Consider the following 19,417-nt stretch of genomic DNA (forward strand, 5'->3'; position numbering starts at 1 on the left):
TAGGACATAGTGAGCGCTCAATAAGTATTTGTGGAGTAAATAATTGAATTGCCACAATAATACCACATAATCTCCCCTCTTCTCTATAAACTGACCAGTACCCAAGAGGCCTTGGATCAATTTTGCCATCTGGTGGTAAATATAGGTAATTGACAAAATCTCTTACCCAGTGTTCCTTTCTTCTGTCTGGGGTTGGTAAACAGGCACCCAGTAGGTTTTTCTCCTTAGACCTAAACAACTCACCTCTCCTACACTTCCACTTCAGGCCATCACATGCTCACATAAACCACTCATTTCCTCTTTACTCCTCTTTCTCTCCATTTTCTGTCCTGACCTTACCCCACCCCCAATGGTATTTCTCCTGACTTTTATCCAGTCAGCATTGGAAATTTCCTTTTAACCACCCCTCTTTTCATTCCTCAAGAGAATCCTTTTATGAGGGTGCTGGGTGGCTCAGTCGGTTAAGCTTCTGGCTCAGCTGAGGTCATGATCTCAGGGTTGTGAGATTAAGCCCCACGTGTAGGCTCTGTGCTGGGCCTGGAGCTGGCTTATGATTCTCTCTTTCTCCCTCCACCCTTCCCATCTCTCCCTCTCTAAAAAAAGAAGAGAGAGAGAGAATCCCATTATGACCCAAAGTTGCCTAATAAACAAGAATTTTGCTATAGTTTTCATTCCTACTACTGTTTCCCAGAAAAGGGAAGTTTGTGTATTTCCTTTTTCAAATGAAATTAGATATAAAAAACTGTTCTATTACCTTCCAAAACCCAATAACATTGTTTTCTCCTGTGCTTCCATTACAAATGTACCGAATTTGAGCTACATTTGGCTTAACCTAAATTTTATAGACAGGTCTAGAAATCTTAAGAGGATTTTATGTTATTTCTGTGGGGAAAGCATTGTACATATCAAGTTTAACCTTGTATTTTTGAAATACAATCCATTTGTAACTAGGAAATTGCTTGCTTTTCTAAGAAGCTGTTTTCTAAAAGGCTGTTCCACTAAGACACTAACACTTTTACTTTCTGGGAAATTGGGAAAGACTAATGTTTCCATTTTTTTTTTTAATATTTTATTTATTTATTTATTTGAGAGAAAGAGAGCTAGAGCGCGCACCCGTGCACTCGTGAGCCTGGCGGGGAGGGCAGAGGAGGAGGAGAGGGAGAAAGAATCTGAAGCAGACTCCCTGCTGAGGCGGAAGCCCAAATTCCAATACAAGGCTCTGTCCTGCAACCATGAGATCATGACCTGAGTGGAAACCAAGAGTCAGACTCAACCAACTGAGCCACTCAGGTGCCCTGATACTGTTTCCATTATTACAAAATTGAGGTTTAGGGCAAATTAAGTGATTTTGCTCCCAGGTAAACTTCAGGTTAGCAGAAAAAGTGCTCTTTCATTGGGACTAGAGGTTTCCAAACCTCAGCATGCATATTTACCACCAGGAGTGCTTGTGTAAGTCAGATTCATGGCCCCATCTCCCATACTCACTGAGGGAGTATGGTATAGAGCTAGCTGTGGAGCACATGAAATGCATTTTAATAAGTACTGTAAGTACCCTCATGGGCTTAGACCACAATAAGGGCTATAATCTGACCCACACTCCGGTTTGGAAATAGCTTCCTTGATTTTCTTGAAATGTCTGTATTAAGCAACAGTGAGAATTTTCTATTCCTACGCCATTGCCTCCTGATTTTAGAGACAGTTTGCACTAACCCACACATATGACCAAGAATTTCTATTCTAAATTCCAGTATGTGCAGACACAATGAACACGGAAGTCTAGAAGAGGTCATCAAACCATGTCATTTCACAGCCATGGGAACTGAGGCCTAGAGGTGAGTGGCAGAGCTGGGTTAGCCTTCATCATCTCCTGTGTTTTTGTTTGAGTCTCCAAGGCCACAGAGAATGAGAAGGCTGAATTTGGAACAAAGTAGATAACTGAATTAGATCATTAGTGTCAAAAGGCATGCTTTGGCCTAAGCCAATTGGCAGGTCTCTTTATAATCCTTCCATTCTGGGCCTGAATGATCCAGATTAGCAGACTAGATTGTTCCTCTGTTACATTTCAATCATAGAACCATGGTTTGGTGCTGATGGGTAGTTTGTTTGGAATCACGAATGCAGAAAAGCATAGCCTGATAAAAGATTATGCTTCTGCCCCAGAAGCAAAATTCCCAAGTCAGGCATAATGTCATTGCTTATTATAGTTTGTAATGTAAGTACAAATTAACGATGTTTTAGCACATTTACTAAGTTATAGGATACATACTGATCTTCTGCAAAATTTTGGAACATGTGAAGGTACAGATAGCCTGGGTCCAGGAGAAATCGCATCCTTTAGGCACACACTGAATCACTGTATAACATTCTACACACGAAATTTGACACAGTTTAAGAGGAAGAGAATTTATACAGAAAGAAGGTAGTGAAGCTTATAGTGATATCCATATCTGTGATAACAGGCCTGTTCAATAAGCTATTCCAAAACAATAAGCTTACCTTGTTCACTTTGTGTTTTGTTTTAATTTTTAGGGGTCACACTGATTTCCATATATTCACATAAATATATATCCTCAGGGAAAGCTAGTATTTTCAATACAATAAATTCAATAGTAGAAATAATTTCATCTAATTCTTCTTATATCCAAGGTAACATAGGCTTTTAAAATAAGGAATTATTGGATTCTAGCTGTCAGGGGAGGATCTAGGGACCCCCAATCCTTGCCAGCCCCTGCAGTGGTGAGTTTAGGAATATTCTGGTGTTCACAGGTCAAAAGTATGATCACTTTGATGCAATCTGGTTTCACTGAAATCTGGTTTTTATATCTTAAATGCACCGAGGTTTCCTAATTCCACTTTCTACTTGATACATATTTCTTGATTGAAAACTTTAGAATCAAAGATTTGTTATTACCTTCTCTGGATATGGAAATTTGTCCAATATCACTAGGAATTTTTAAACACACCAAACAATCTGAATTATTTTCTGGATAACCCTGGACTTCCCTGTTAGATGCGCAACTGAACTTTCATACTCTTTAAATGTAGGCACATTCAGTTACAGACACTAAAGAGACCTCCATACAGAATATTACAGCTGCACTGCACTGTGTACATTTCTGGAAAGTGGACTTGGTATTATTTTCCCCCAAGAAACCACCAATTTACACATCTGTTCTTTGCAGCAACGGATATAATTACTACGATGCTGTTCGTAGGCACATGACCCTCTGAAGGGGCACTGGTTAAACATCTGTAAACAGGGATAAACATCATATTGTGTCTTTTTCTCAAGCAATTTGAGTAATTTTTGCTGGAGGAAAAAAAAAAAAACCCACAACATCTTTTGTCCAGTGTTCAGCAGTATCTGTCTTTCTGGGAGTGTGACTGTGTGAGATTGCTTTGCCCCCAGGAAGACAGATTTTTCTGAAGTACTCTTTTGACTCAGGAACACAGTGTTCAAATAAAATAGGGCTTTTAAAACAAGACTGTGAGAGAGGTGTGCTGAAGTAGTATTGGGTTTGCTCACCATTTCCTCAGATCTTCCTGGGAAGAGCTGAGCTCTTCAATAAAGAGAGAGTTTGTATTTCCTAAGTCTCTTTCTCCAGAGAAGAACTTTTCAGATAAACTTGTGTAATTTGCTATTTCATCCACTGTAGGTGACTAAGTGGACAAGTATGTGATTTGCTTAAAGTCATACTAAAAATGAATATAATAGTCAATATTTGAATCACTTGGTACTTTCCTCTCAGTGCCAATTCTGTTTTATACAGATAGTGGGCAACTGAAAAATTAAAGTGAAAACAATGGAAAACTTGAAATATAGGCTATTCTACAACAGAGCAGAAAACTTAAAACCAATAAGACTTAACTGAGCTGAGTTTTCCAGCCTTAAGAATGGCAGAATTATCTTATCGCAGAGGCAATGCATAAATGCTTATATACAGTGGATTTGGGGTAGAGGGAAAAGTGGACAGGAGAAAGGGAGTAATATCTCCTTTCTACTATTGTTACATATATTTTGGGAAATACTCTTTAGGAGTAATTTTTAAATTTCAAATGTTAAGTATCTGAAAAGTGAGAAGTGAATCTACTTTTTTGTGGAAAAATCCATTAAACACAAACAAAGCATTTAAAATTTAGAATGTTGGGGTACCTGGATGGCTCAGTGGTTAAGTGTCTGCCTTTGGCTCAGGTCATGATCCCAGGGTCCTGGGATCAAGCCCCGCAACAGGCTCCCCGCTCCTTGGGAGGCCTGATTTTCCCTCTCCTACTCCCCCTGCTTGTGTTCCCTCTCTCTGTCTCTCTCTCTGTCAAAAAATAAATAAAATCTTTAAAAATAAATAAATAAATAAAATTTAAATGTTATTTTTAATATAACAGCAATATTTTCATTTGGATGGAATTACCCAAATTCTAGGACTAGTACCAAATTGAGGCTTCAGAGATAAGACCCAGAGGTTGCATATCTGTAAACAAGGGATTTGAACTAGATGGCCAAGTCTTTTCCGGCTCATTAATTCTAAGAATCTATAAACCTACTCCTGAGAGAAATAGGAGTTTAAGGTAGAGGTTACTCTTGGTAAACTCATGGCACAAACCACAAGGTAAGAGCAGAAACCATTTCTCAGATCTTCCTTAGCCTCCTTTGACACTGGAAAAACTATGCCATAATTTGGTCAAGAAAAAATAAGAAAATGCAGATCCCCTGATGTCAGTATTTTTCCAAATAAGTTGTACAAGTCCAGTGTCCAATTCTTAGTTCAGCCTTACCTCTCATTTGGCTGACTATTTAACCTAACCTAACTCTAGACCCTTCAGCTTGCCTCATAAATTTTTTGTAGCTTCCCTCTACCAGAGGTTATGAATAACAGGACACATTCAGTGTAAGCATGTATAAAATTGTACGGAATCCACTGTTTGGGGTGCCTGGGTGGCTTAGTCGGTTAAGCAACTGACTCTTTTTCGGCTCAGATCATGATCTCAGAGTCATGAGATCAAGCCCTATGTGGGGCTCCATACTCAGCAGGAGAGTCTGCTTGAGATTCTCTCTCCCTCTCCCTTTGCCCCTCCCCAGTCCTCCCCACATGTGCATGTTCTGTCTCTAAAATAAATACATAAAGTCTTCAAAAAAAAAATCCACTGTTAATAATGTTACAGAAATTCTCCTACAAGTAAATTTATTAGCTGCCATTTTGTCTCAAGATGGTAGTCTGAACACAATTAAATCTTTGTAACTACTACTTTTTATCAAAATCTGTCAACCTTTCAACAATGAAAGAGATATACAAAATATTAGCAACTTAGTTGAAACATCTTAACAATAAAAATAATTTATTGAACACTGGATCAGAATCAGGAATATAGAGACAGAGAAAATGCAATTCTTGCCCTCAAACTATTTAGTGTTTAAGTAAACAAGCAATAAAATGGTAACAAAAAATAAAATGAAAGAATTAAATAAATAACACAAAGCAGCATATGCTCAGAATTAAATGGGTGGTACAGTTAGTATGTGCTTTACAAATTCAGATGAGAAAATCATCACTGAGACGGGAAGAAATAACAGAAAGGGGGGAATCCAAAGGGGAAGATGGGTTTTGGAGAAAGATGATGGATTCAGTTTCAATCATAAGGGTCTGGAAGGGGAATTCAATTAAAGATATCTAGTAAGAATCATTTTAATACTTATTAAATTGATAAAGGAGTAATATCTCCTTTCTACTATTGTTACATATATTTTGGGAAATACTCTTTAGGAGTAATTTTTAAATTTCAAATGTTTGAAATTTGGGAGTCATTTATGAAAATTCGGGAGTCATTTATGAAAAGGTGATTGCTGAAGCTAGGAAGGTGAATGAGATTTCTGATGAAGATAAAAGGTCAGAAAGACTAAGATCTTGTTCTGGGAGATATCTGTATATAGAAGATAGGAGGAGAAAGTTGATCCAGTGAAAACCAGCCTTGATAAGCATTGAGAAAAACCAGAATAGGAACCAAGAGAAGAGAGAATCCCAAGAAGGTGTGTCCAGCAGAGTCCAATGCAGTGAAAATGTTGAGTGAAAATTGAGAGAAGGTCTTCGGAAATGGAAATGCAGAGGTCACTAAGGACCTCAGACAGCAATTTTAGAACAGGGAAGGAGTGTGGGGAGGACCAATTATATGTGTTTAAGAGAAGCGTGGGACAGATAAAAATGGAGGAAACTACTATACTCTTTTAAGTATATTGGTATATTGGTTGAAGGAAATAAAGAAACTAAAACCTCCCATTTCTGCATTGGTAAGTAAAATGGAATGCAGTTTAAGAAACAAAAATATAGAATTTACATATGAAATGAGTTTAGGATATGTTTACTCTTGATGATAGGGTCCAATTCAGTGTTCCAGCATTCAGTGTTGACGCTCTCTCACCCTAGGTGGTAGTAAATTTTTTTCTACCAAACAAACAAAAAACTCAATCAATCAACCAACCAACCAAACTAAAAACTAATAAGATAATCTTCAAACACTAAGCCTAACTTTTCAAACAAAATAAAATAACAGTTCGTGTGTGTGTGTGTGTATGAGAGAGGAGAGTGAGAGAGAGAGAGAGACTAAGACTTCACCTAGCAGGAAACTAATAATGCTACAACTCCCAGAACTCCACCACGAATCCTATGCTCCTGCTATTGTGGGCCTCCTGGTATATGAGTTCTAAATAATTAAAGGTATCCCCATGTGGCAGAACTGAATTTTACTTTCTTCCACACACTTTTTCTTTCCTCTTTACTCTTTATGAGGAGTAAGACAAGATTAAGAAACACTGACTTCTTAAATATAAAATAATATATCAAAGTTATGCTACAGAGAGGGGGGCAAGGTTACCAAGCAAATGTCAGTTGATCTACATGTGCAGCTTTGAAAACTCTAGGGACCAAATGTCTGAAGCTTCTAATGCTGATCCAAGAACTAGAATAGAGCAGGCACAGAACTATAAAGATCTAATATCCCACCTCAAATCTGGGATGGAACTGGGGTGGGGGAGAGGGAGGGACAGACAAAGTGCTAGAAAGTGGGGATGAGTGAAAAGAGAACAATAAGGGAGCCCAGAGAGAGATAGGGACTCCCAGATGCCCAAAGGAAATTCCTAATGAACTAAAAGGAAATTCAGTGGAAAAAATAAGTGGTTTACATCATCCTCTAAACTTCAGGTACATACCTAATTAAATTGAGGTTTTCTTCTTGGCTGTAGATACATCTTACCTCTTTCCCAGATGTTATGGACCTAACCAAGAGCTCTTGTCAGTATATGCTGGGTTGAGTTTCACTCTCTTTCCCAAATAAATACACCTAGTGAAGGAAGCACTCTGAGGATTGTGAAGATTAAAATGGCCGCGGGGTGAGAGACATTGTAGCTTCTTGTTAGCTTCCTAAATTCACAGTATTTTCAAGATGGCTCCACCTCTCAGTAAGGCACTGGCTCCTGACCTCACATGCTTCAGAGTCCTCTGAGGAGCTTGTATATGAAGTCTCTCCTCCAGAAAACTGCATTTGAAAAATCTCTAGGTGATGCAAATTCATAAACCACTGGGGAACATGCTACTTAACTCACTCTTGTTGCTTTGTAAGCTCTCCTAACAGTGTTTGTTTCTCATTTTTACTCTGAGCAACTGACTGAAGTTCTTCACCAAGAAAAAAAGGAAGGGGTGTTAGAATTTGACAGGATCCCCCGAGTATATAACATCCCAATCCAACAAATCTCTCATTCTCTTCTTTTTCCTTTTTATTCTGAAGGATATTTCTCCACAAGGAACTCTCTTGAAATTTAGGAATTTGAACCTGTCTGGTCATTGATGTCACTTTTGTTTCCTGTGTTATCTTTTCAGTCTTCCCTTCGCTATTCCTCTCTCTGCTTTAACATAGGTCTCTCCGTAGCTCAAAAAATAGCACCCTTTTATTACAATTTCATCTCTCTCCCTCTGTTCAGTGCCAAATTTCTTGTGTGTGGTCTCTGCCAATTGCCTGTATTTCTTCCACCTCAATCCCCTCCTACGTCCCTACGGTCTGGCTCTCATCTTCACCATTCTACTAAATTGCCCACTTGGAGGCTATCAATGGTCCTCCCACATGCAGTGGTCTATTCTCCATTTTCATCCTTTTTGATCACTCTGATTTAGTCATGTTGACCATTCTATTTTGGAGCTTTCTCCTTACTGGCTTCTTTGATTCTGTATGCTAGTTTTTTACTAACTCATCTGTTTCTTTCTTTCTTTTTTTTTTTTTTTTAAGATTTTATTTATTTGAGAGAGAGAGAGAGCACACGAGTGGGGGGAGAGGCAAAGGGAGAGGGAGAAGCAGACTTCCCGCTGAGTGGGGAGTCCGAGACGAGGCTCAATCCCAGGAACCCAGAATCATGACCTGAGCCAAAGGCAGACACTTAACCAACTGAGCCACCCAGGTGCCACTGTTTCTTTTCTTTTAATGAAGTATCTTCTGCCACTGAAGGGACAGTAAGCCTTTCCCTCAGCTCTTCTTTTTCTAACTCTCCTTTAACTGAAGCCCATGGACTTGAATAAGCTTTCAATCATCCTTTGAGTCACTTGCCCTGTCTCCTCTCCCGCCACTTCTGAATTTTCAATTAAGCATTTATTTCTGGATACCTTACTCATACAACCCATGCTAGAAATCAAAACCATGGTCTTCCTTAACAAATCAGCTCTTAACTTTCAAGTTTATCAATTCTGCCAATAGTATTTCCACTCTACTTATCTAAGCTGGAAATCTTACAATCATATTTTATTTCTCTACCCATCACAGGTCGAGTTAGGGGCATTGGCGTTGGCTTATAGGGTTCATTGGATTTGAAATGGGTGACAAAGTTCAATGTTAGAAATGGTCTCCAAGGCCAGAGAAGACAACAGGACTGAGAGGCCAGTAGAGGAAAATCCCCAATCTCAAGCCAAGAAGGAATGCCTGATAGAGTACACATGAAGGGGTCAGAAGCAGAAAATAAGGGTAGGAAATAGAGCTAGTGATCCAAGAACTAGGAAATTGAAAATGAGGAACAAGTAGATCCATAGAAGGGCCCAGAATAATTGCCTAAAACAAGGGCTGCTCTTATGACTTGCTTTGTCATCCTACCTATGCTACCTGTCACCTAGTCCAATGAATAGGAAGAGTCACAGACCACATGTATTGGCAGAGACTTTGCTTCATGCCCCTAGCCTCTGAAATTGGTCCATTTTCTTCAAAAGGGCCACCATCAGCTTTATATTTCAATTCCACCTGTGAACACCCTAGTCCAAGATTTCATTTTCCTACTTATATATGAAAAAATACTGAGCTCTGAACTCACCTTCCTGCCTCCAGTCTCCCCAGGAAACGCTGCATGCACTCGTGCCCGAAATACGTCTTCCATCATGTCACTCCTTTAGCCAAAAGTTGCTGATGACACAAATTTCTTACCAGAACAGGCCAATTTTTTTTTTTTTGGCTAGGCCTCATCTACACACCTATTTCTCCCCCTAATTCTTATCATCAAACACTCTTCACTTTTTTCAGGATGGTCCCCTCAAGGCTCCACAATTTGCTCTGTGTCATCCCATGTAGCTGGAATACCATTTCTCCTCTCTCATCTTGACCACTCTCTGCTTTTCCCATCCTTAAAGTCTTCATGTTCCCCTGCCTCTTCCAACAAGGATCTGTCATAACACCTGTATCCTTTAATTATAGACTGGCTATTTCATTATTTTCCTGAGTGTCATTCCTCAGTTTGTACATATTTCTTAAACATCAGTCTTCTTTCCTCTCCTAAATGGTGGGGTTTACATTCTCTTGGCCATCACAATATGTCCTCATGGAGTTAGGCTCACAGCAAGGGCTCAGGAAAGACAAGTTGGTTGTTACTTTCCTGGAAAAAGATACTTAAGAAAAAACAATGTGAGAAGGGGATTTCTAACATATAATATGGTATCAAATTGCAAATGAGTCTCAATGGAGAGGTCTCCTGTGATTAGGGTTTTTCCTGATTATATCTTCAATATAAGAAATGGCAATCTACTTAGGGCACCACAAATACTTCTGAAGGCTTTTTTTTTTTAAGGTTTTATTTATTTATTTAACAAAGAGAGACACAGCAAGAGAGGGAACACAAGCAAGGGGAGTAGGAGAGGGAGAAGCAGGCTTCCCACAGAGCAGGGAGCCAGATGCGGGGCTCTATCCCAGGACCCTGGGATCATGACCTGAGCCGAAGGCAGAGGCCTAACGACTGAGCCACACAGGCGCCCCTGAGGGCTTATGTTTAATCCAAGATGCCTGTTGAGATTTCCCTCCTTTGTCTTGAATTATTTCTACAGTTTTCCCTTTCTTCAGAATGATTTGAAGCATGTACTCAGTCTCTCTTTCCTTTTCTCTCATTATACCCTTTCTGAATCTCCACTTACAGCAACTGTCCCTAAGTCCTTGCTACATGACCAAGGCATACTATACAAAGCTTGAACATTATAATCTTGAGGGCTTCTTCTTTGACTTCTATCTTTGACCAAAAGGCATAGGTTAATTGAGCCTTTCTTGGCTCCAATACATAGCAAAAAAAAAAAAAAGATAAAGAAAGATAGAAAGAATGACCCAGCACAGCAGTAATTAGTTGTATAAGCAAAGAAAACCTGGGAATGACAGCGTTGGAAGTTTCCACTGTGCATATAAACAGTCGGCATAAGCAGAGCTGCTTGCAGGAAAAATCTTTATAGGTCACAAATGCTGGACAGATTGGTGGCCTAAGCCAGACAATCTGTTTATCTAAGGCTGACTTACCCTTGGCCCTGAGTTTCTGGACCCTGACAGTGAGGAAATATTAGGAGAATCTGAAATCATGGTTTAATCTTATTAAGAGGCATAATCTAATATGCTTTGGTTTTAGCATCATATTTTAAATTTTAAAAATTAGTTCAATGTTTAATTTTTCTAAATTATTATTGAACCAACATTCTGATAAGTGACAATTGACCATTACCTTAGACCCAAACTAGAAATCTCAATAATCCCTAAAATTCCATACCTCGAGTTTTTGTGTATATGTATGTGTTTGCGTGCCATTTTATTTTTCATTTTGTGGGAAATCTTAATGCCTTAATTCTTGCCAAGGCCAATGCTGAAAAGCCTTAAGAAATGTTTTTCTTGAGATGTCTCTAAACATTTTAGAAATGTAGGAATTTCATTTTAATACTGTAGATTTATTCTAAAACTTAATTTTTCTATGCAAATAAAACTAATCTGAGTTAATGAGGCTCCATTCAATAAGAAGGGAAAGTGTTCTGAAATACATTAAGAGGGTTAGAGATATTCTTTGTGGCAACAGGAGACTAATACTCATTGGGTTACAAATATCCAAATTCAGTATTTAGCTCCCATCGCTGGGTGAGTATGGAGAATGGTCAGGTACAGTGAAGTTTGACAGGACCAAGACAAGAATACAAAGGTAAAAGAGGTCACTGAATTAACTGTTCAGAGCTTTGAGGACTCTCCTTTGATCTCTGCATCTGACTTTTTGAATGATGAGGGGTAAGCACATTTTTGGTTGTGCCTCTCTACCCTTGTAAGTGAGGTTAACCTAATTTCTCTCATTTGAAGAGTGTTGTAAATGCATAGCAACACACAAAATGTTAGGCTGAACTCCAGCCTAACAAGGATATCATGAAGAGGAATTAATGAATCCCATAGAGGGGACAACCATATCTAATTCATACTTTCAGTCTACATCTTTTAATTTGTAGTAGGCACTCAATAAATATGTCCTGATGAATAAATGAAAGATTCATGGATGACTTTACTTCTAAAATCTCTTCTAGCATTGAGATACTATGAAAGAAGTGAACTATTGATAAACCAAAATAATATAGGGACCAGCCACACATGTGTCTTAAAGATACCTTTCTCTGGTGAAAGATGAAAGATTAAATAATAGCATCTTTAGGCTTCCTGCTTCGACAAGACTGTCAGATGGATCCAGGTAGGCTGAAGACACCCTACATTAGCAGAGTTATCACCATACTTCTGTCTGGAATAAAGCCTCTGATGAAAACTGGACTTTGAGAATGTCAGTGGGAGACTAGGTTTTGATTCAAGATCAGCTTATAACCACAGACCTCAGTGCCTGACATGGTGCCATTTGCCATTATATATTTTAATCTTCAAGTCCTACAAATCAAATTTCTTCTTAGAATGTCTTGGGATGTCTTTAAAAGGTTCATTTAAAAAAAAAATCTCATTTTATAAGTCACCAATGCTGTTAAAAGATATACACAGAATTCTAGCTACAACCATAATCATGTGGAGTCATGGCATACTCGGCAACCATAAAGGATTTTTCTTTTTTCTTTGCAACTTGAATCTTTTCTAGATGATCTTGCTATTTTTATCTTGGAATGTTTTTGCCATGTTGGCTCTTTGAAGATTAACCTGGAATGCAAATAGGACATGCGATGGATGTTCTATCTTATTCAGTGTTTAGAATGCCTCATGGTGTCTGACTTACTGCTACAGGTTTGTTATCCTTTCTCAACCAGTGTTTGAACCCCTCCCACTCTCACCCATTCATCATCCTGATAGTCCTGTCCAAAGACTATCAGGTAAAATACAATAATCAGTCAAAGCCAGATGGTGCCAGTGGCAAAAGCAAGCGTTTCCCCTTACGGCGCCCGCAATATATAAATAACTAATACCGTCACGTTTGACAATTTAATGAGTATAAATTTACCACAGCAGGAAAATCCTCCCCAAATATTTAAACAATTAAAATGTAAAAAAAGAGAAAATAAGCATTTTGTAGTGGTAGGCAGGACCAAATTTCTCTTTCATTATTCTTAGCAAATCTACTGTGTCACGTGTCTGAGACTGACAGATAGACAGAAAGACATATACAGGATGCTACTGGTTGAGATTAAAGGACAGGAATCAAGAAAGACATGAAGGAAGGTGGAATGGATGCATTAGCTATAGCACATTTTTAGCTTATTGTTATTATTGCATCTGAGCAGAATTTAAATTCATTCATTCATTCAAGAAATATTTATTGAGCATCTAATAAGTGCCAGGCACTGTACTAGGTGTCAGAAAATATCAGTGACTAAGAGTCAGGGAGTTTACATGCCCCTGGGATGAGCTGATAATAATAAATGAATACCTTGGGTGGATACAAGGGCTAGAAAGAAAAATGAAAAGTATAAAAGGGGCCAGAGAGGGAGTGTCAGAGTGGGTGCTGCTTTATATGGAGTGAAGAGAGAAAGTGTCCTTGATGAGATCTACACAGGTGAGAGTCTAGCAGAGCCCTAAGGAAGTCAGGAAGCGAGTCAAGAGAATAGGTGTGAACAAAGCATTTCAGCCAGAAGGAACAGCGAGCGCAAAGTCCTGAGGCTTTTGCAGTAATCCAGGTGAAAAATAGTAGCTCGGGCCTGATTTCTTGAGTATTGGGTTTCATCAGTCAAATTCTGGGGTGCAAGCAACAGAAACTAGACTTCATTAGGACAGTATTGGAGCTGACATTATTAATGGGAAAGCCAGAGAAGGCGACTTGAAAAACAGGCAGGAAGCAAGCTGAACCCAGGAAACACAGACAAGCCAAGACCACCGACGGATTAGCACATCAGACTGGGCACCCCAGCCACCAGATCCTGGATGCCCATACCACTGAGGATAATTTAGAATTGTCACTGCATGTTTGCATTTTTCCTTGAAGATTCAAAATGTCTAAGTGTAGATCTTGAGATGCTCACATTCCAGTTGCCTGGAAATGATGGGCTCCTTTAGCTTCTAAGTATGAGGCAAGCTCAAAGTTCCATTCTGATTTTATTGGCCACATCTGTAAGACAGGCTAGTTATATCTCTGAGTTCTAGACTCTAAGAACCAATATATATTAGCCCTAAAGAGCATTGAGAGTGCAGAGTGTACAAAATCTAAATCAGTGACATTAATAACTCATTTTTCAGTTAACCAATTATATGTTCGTTAAACCTCAGACATACTACATGTACACACACACACCCCAAAGTCCAGAAGCTAGTCCTTGAAGAATTCCTACCAAAAGATACTGAGACATAGGATTCATTTAATATAGATACAACATCATCATCAACAACATCAACTATAACGAGCAATAGCTAACATTAAGTGCTTATATATGCCAGGTATAGTTCTAAGTATTTACATGAATTAACACATGTAATCCTTAAAAACCCTTTAGAGTTCTGGCATTTAAGCCTTAATACTTGGCGAATGTTATCTTATTCACAAAACTCACCCTCCAGGCCTCCAAAGCAAGTTGGGTACTCATATCTAATGAGAAGAAACACTAATTTATGCCTATAATGGGAAGCTTCCCTGAGCAATAGGAAAATGCAACTGAAATTAATAAAATTATTTAGGAGCACTTTCTAGGACACAGATTTTAAAATAGACACACATAGGTCTACCACACTATACCTGAGGGTAAAGATTGTTTCTTTTTTAAAAAATTACTTCTATATTTCCAGTATTTCACATAGTTTCTGGCTTAGTACATGATTCATAAATGTCTGTTGAATGAATGAATGACATCCATATAATATTTGAGGAAAATATTATCCCACAAAATTCATCCTGATAAAGAAGACTAATTGAAAAATAAGATGAATGAGTCAAAAGTGGGGGGAAAAAGGTACTTCTTCATTTGTAGAAGAATCCTGTCTATTGATGAACCACATAAATGCTAACATCACAAATTTAGACTATTTAGGAATTTGTACATGTAGAAATTGAGAGCCTGATCCTCTTTCATCCTCTGAAAGAAGTAGTACTGATATAGGAAGGAATTTTTGTTCAAACCTTCCTGTACTGAATGACCTTACTTGATCACACAACTCCCAACATCGGCACCATGAAGGACTGGACGTAGATCAGTGTTTTCAAAACTCTGCTTCCTAGGCTTCCTCAGAGGGGGCCTCAGAGGAAGGAGGGGGATGCTGACCAGACAGATCTCTGAACCACCAAACTCTGTTTAGCCACAACAGCACCTTTATCTGTTTTACATATTTGGGATTCTGATAAATATCTGGGACAAAAAGTTTCTATGGCTAAAGAGAAATTAAACAAACAAACAAGCTACATAAACTGTAAAATCCCTTTAGCTCTACTAGTCAATGATAATTATCACCATCAGACATATAGTGAAAAAGGATGAAAACTTTTCCCTGGGAGATTAAATAAAAAGATAGTAGGGTAAACTGCAGACCCAGGATGGGCAAATATTGTACAGTGCCTTGTGAAATCTAAAAAGAGAACTCAGGAATGACACCGAAGCAGTGTCTAGGGAAACAGGAAAAGACAACACACAAATACACATATAAAATGTATATAAATACTTTCTCTTTCTCTGACTATGTATATGTGTGTATGTATATTTATGCAACATATACCAATATACACAAACAATATGGGGAAGGAGGATTTACTAGGGAGGTTACTATAGTGATTGCAGTATGGAACCAGATGGGGAATGAGGAAATGTCTGAAATGATTTTATAAAGAGGTGATATTTCAACAGAATTTTTGGAGGCAGAACATGGTTTGGCAGAATAGAGGAAAAGAAAGTATTTCAGGTGGAGAAAATAGCACCACTTAATGTTAGGAGGTAATAAAAGCTTGTATGTACAGAATGCCTTGAAGGTCTTGTTATTCTATTCTCTAGTCTTCTTGTACTAACATAGGTCTGACCTGTAGACCTTCCACTGGAATCCAGAGAGAATCTCCCTTATTTCCAGTGTGGCTGAAATTTGGCTTAATCAGAACAACCCAGATTTATTGGCTATTCCTGGAATATAATAAAATTATTGGCAACTTAAAATTTATAGTGGCCTGACACTGCAGTGTCTCTGGGTATACATCAATTGAGAAGCCCAGAACCTTGATGTGAAAATGGTTTTCCACCCTATTAAGGGTTCTGTTGAGAGAACAGTCTATGGAAAAGTCTGTGGAAAGTGGAAACAAAAAATATATGGCTAGATCACTGGGATGGAAAATAAATCCTCTTCTAGAAATGGTTCCAAGTCGTTCCACATATGTGTGGTGGGTCTCTCAAAGTTCCACCATATTCCACCAAACCAACCAATGTTGAATACTTGCTTCTCTCATCTACTCTCTCAGCAACCCAAACTACTCAAGCATCTTCTTCACCTCCCACATAATCACCAAAATAAAAAATGTACAACTGAGAAAAGTGACTCATTTTTTTTCAGCTGAAGTCTGCTTCATCTTGCCTTCCTTATGTTCATCCATTCCTTAAGCAGGCAAATTATATTCTTTTGGTCCTTCCCAATATGATTTTGGAGTGAGCATTACCCCAACCTATAAATGAGAAGTGTTTCCAAAGTTTGTTTTGCAAGTTAGCAGCTTGAAACCTAGAATATCATTTCCTAAAGAAATAAATTTGAAAAAGTGTTTAAGTTTTCCAGACCAAAAATGTATATTTAATCTTGATGTCCTTTAGCTTTGGTTTAAAGGGACCCCCCCCCCTTTTAAAGTGACTTTTGGTTTAAAGGACCCCCTTCCCTAGTGACCATGGATCCATGCATGGATCATTCTTCTCCCTTCTTGATTCTCATAAGTATTCTTAAAAAGGAGACAGGCTAAGTTGAAAAATATTTCTCCCTCTCCAGAATTCCAAGGGAGAGCCTGTTTCTTTTCAGCTCCATTCCCCAGAAGGAATCATATTTTTGTGTGTAAGAGACATAACATAGATGTTGCTAACTCAGTGATTACCTGGCCATTTGTTTCTTCATTCCCCTGTAGGTAAATGGACTAGTATCTTTCCATTTGTTTACCAGTTTGGGGATAAATACAATATCAGACGGATGGATGCTTCCATAGCACATATACAGGGACCAGGAAAAACAATTAAACATGCATATTTTTTCTAACTAGAAATTTAAAAGAGTGAAAGGAGAGGGAGAGTGTGTACATGTACATACAGATATATAGGTTAGATCATTAACATACAGAAGAAGGATATGAAACCTCACCAAGATTCCTGTGGGAGCAGTACTAGAAGACACCAGTTATAGGTATTAGGAAAGGGCTGATCTTTAGCACTAGGCTTAGGAGGCAGATTAATGGGTTAAAATGACTATAGCAATATATTTTAAATGGCTATCTCATCCTTAGCCCAGATCATAAGAAGTTCATAGTGTCAAGTATGGCTATCTTTCTGTCAATGTTGAAGTATCTCTCTACAAAATGGTGCCTGTTATTTGCTGAAGCAACCAGCTGGCACCACTTGGGCGAAATCCAAGTCTGTGTAGTCTTAGCTCTGTGAGATATCTATTAGGTGCCCAATTATAAACTGTGCCAGAGTGAGCAGATTCCATGATTGATCGGTGGGAACTAGGAGATTTTTGCCTTAGATCTAACCAAATTTTGCCATCACATACTACTTACTAGACACTGATATTTGTCCATTTGTATAGGTTCCATTTACTCAACTTTTATTTAATGGGAGCCTAGTATGTGCAAAGCATTGAACTAGGGCTATACATAGGCAGTAAACAAAACATGATTACTACCTTAAAGGAGCTCTGGTATAGTAAAAGAGACAGACATTCATGTTAATGAATATTTATAATTAAGTCTGTTGAAAGTTGTAGCAGAAATATATACTAACACAATAACGGCAGAAAGGAGAGGATCATCATATCTGCCTGGAGGATGAGAGAGTCTCCACAAAGAAGAAACCCACTCCAGCCACATTATGGAAATAAATTAGAAATGCGTTACATAAAAAGAAGAGAAAGGAAGACATTCCAGGTAAAAGGAATGGTGTTTAGAAAGAGGGAAAAGATGAAATATAGGTTATTCCATGAAATTATATAATTGCAATGGAGTGTAGGATGTGAAGAGGGGTAGATTTTGATGTTCAAAGAGATAGGCAGGGACCAGAAATTTAACAAGTAAATATTTTTTTAAAAATCAGATTGAGGGCAAATCCTAAAAGAAAATAAAAGAAGTGGGTTGATGTGTTAGAAAGTGACTTCCTGGATACCACTTAGATGTATTTGTCACAAAAGACCTCTCAAGTAAAGACCAGAGAAAGAGCATTCCTGGTAGAGGGAGTAATACATGCAAAGCCTTGAAAAAGGAATGTTGTGTGATGAGTTTTAAAAACTAAAAGTCCAGTAGACTTGGTGACCAAGAGTATATTTTATAAGCTTTGGTGGTAATGAGTTTGGTTTTGATTCTAAGTGGAATGGGAAGCTATCAAAAGTGGGTTTTTTTTTTTGGAAGGGGTTACAAACTGTGTTCTGTGTAAACGTCTATGGTTGTGTTTGCCACTCATCTGGAAAAGCTATCAAGGGTCGGTGCGCTAGGGAGAACTGCAAGTACCTTCACCCTCCTCCACACTTAAAAACTCAGCTGGAAATTAATGGACGCAACAATCTGATCCAACAAAAGACTGCTGCAGCCATGTTCGCCCAGCAAATGCAGTTTATGGTCCAGAATGCTCACATGTCATCGCTTACTTCTTTTCCTATGAATCCATCACTTGCAGCTAATCCTGCAATGGCTTTCAATCCTTACTTACCTCATCCTGGGATGGGCCTGGTTGCCGCTGAACTTGTACCGAATGCACCTGTTCTAATTTCTGGAAACCCGCCTCTCGCATTGCCAGCAGCTGCTGGTCCCAAACTGATGTGTTCGGATAAACTGGAGGTTTGCCGAGAATTCCAGCGTGGAAATTGTACCCGTGGGGAAAACGATTGTTGTTATGCTCACCCCACGGATGTTTCCATGATTGAGGCAAGTGATAATACCGTGACGATCTGCATGGATTACATCAAGGGGCGATGCACCCGGGAGAAATGCCGGTACTTTCATCCTCCTGCACACTTGCAAGCCAAACTCAGGGCAGCTCATCACCAGATGAACCATTCAGCTTCTGCCGCTACGGCCCTCCAGTCTGGTATGCTTCAGCTGATACCAAAGAGATCGCCACTTGAAAAGACCAATGGTGCCACTCCGGTCACCTTGCGTTTTCCACTGCGAGCAGGCTCTGGCTAACCTGCAGCTCCCGCAGCCGGCATTTATCCCTGCAGGGCCAATACTGTGCATGGCACCCGCCTTAAGTGTTGTGCCCATGATGCACGGCGCAGCTCCCACCACTGTGTCTGCAGCACCAACACCTGCCACCAGCGTCCCCTTTGCTGCAACAGCTACAGGCAATCAGATACCACCATTATCAGTAGATGAACTGAATAGCAGCATGTTTGTTTCACAGATGTAGAAGTTACCAGTAGAACATTGAAATTCTGAACAACAGAGTTACAGAGTATCAAGATCTCTCCGTGAGAACCTCCATATGGCCTTTCCATATATATTCTCATAGGTCCTCTTCTACCAATGCTACAATAAGTGTGATGC

General features: G+C 38.9%; 1 protein-coding gene, 1 long non-coding RNA gene and 1 pseudogene across 2 annotated transcripts in view; 2 read left to right on the forward strand and 1 right to left on the reverse strand.

Annotated features, from left to right (window-relative positions):
- The window catches only part of GAP43 (growth associated protein 43), a 94,846-nt gene that overhangs the window by 66,327 nt on the left and 9,102 nt on the right, over positions 1-19,417 (reverse strand). The window lies entirely within an intron of this gene.
- Positions 1-19,417, forward strand: part of LOC145723923 (uncharacterized) — a 74,741-nt gene that overhangs the window by 1,941 nt on the left and 53,383 nt on the right. Inside the window, exon 2 of the long non-coding RNA XR_014149344.1 lies at positions 1,749-1,832. This is a non-coding gene — a long non-coding RNA (uncharacterized LOC145723923). The remainder of the gene's footprint in view (positions 1-1,748; positions 1,833-19,417) is intronic.
- On the forward strand, positions 18,348-19,407 carry LOC102740528 (muscleblind-like protein 3 pseudogene; annotated as a pseudogene).

The sequence above is a fragment of the Leptonychotes weddellii genome, chromosome 1 (assembly GCF_054177405.1).
Source record: "Leptonychotes weddellii isolate Sample4059 chromosome 1, ASM5417740v2, whole genome shotgun sequence".
In the NCBI taxonomy this organism is placed as follows: Eukaryota; Metazoa; Chordata; class Mammalia; order Carnivora; family Phocidae; genus Leptonychotes; species Leptonychotes weddellii.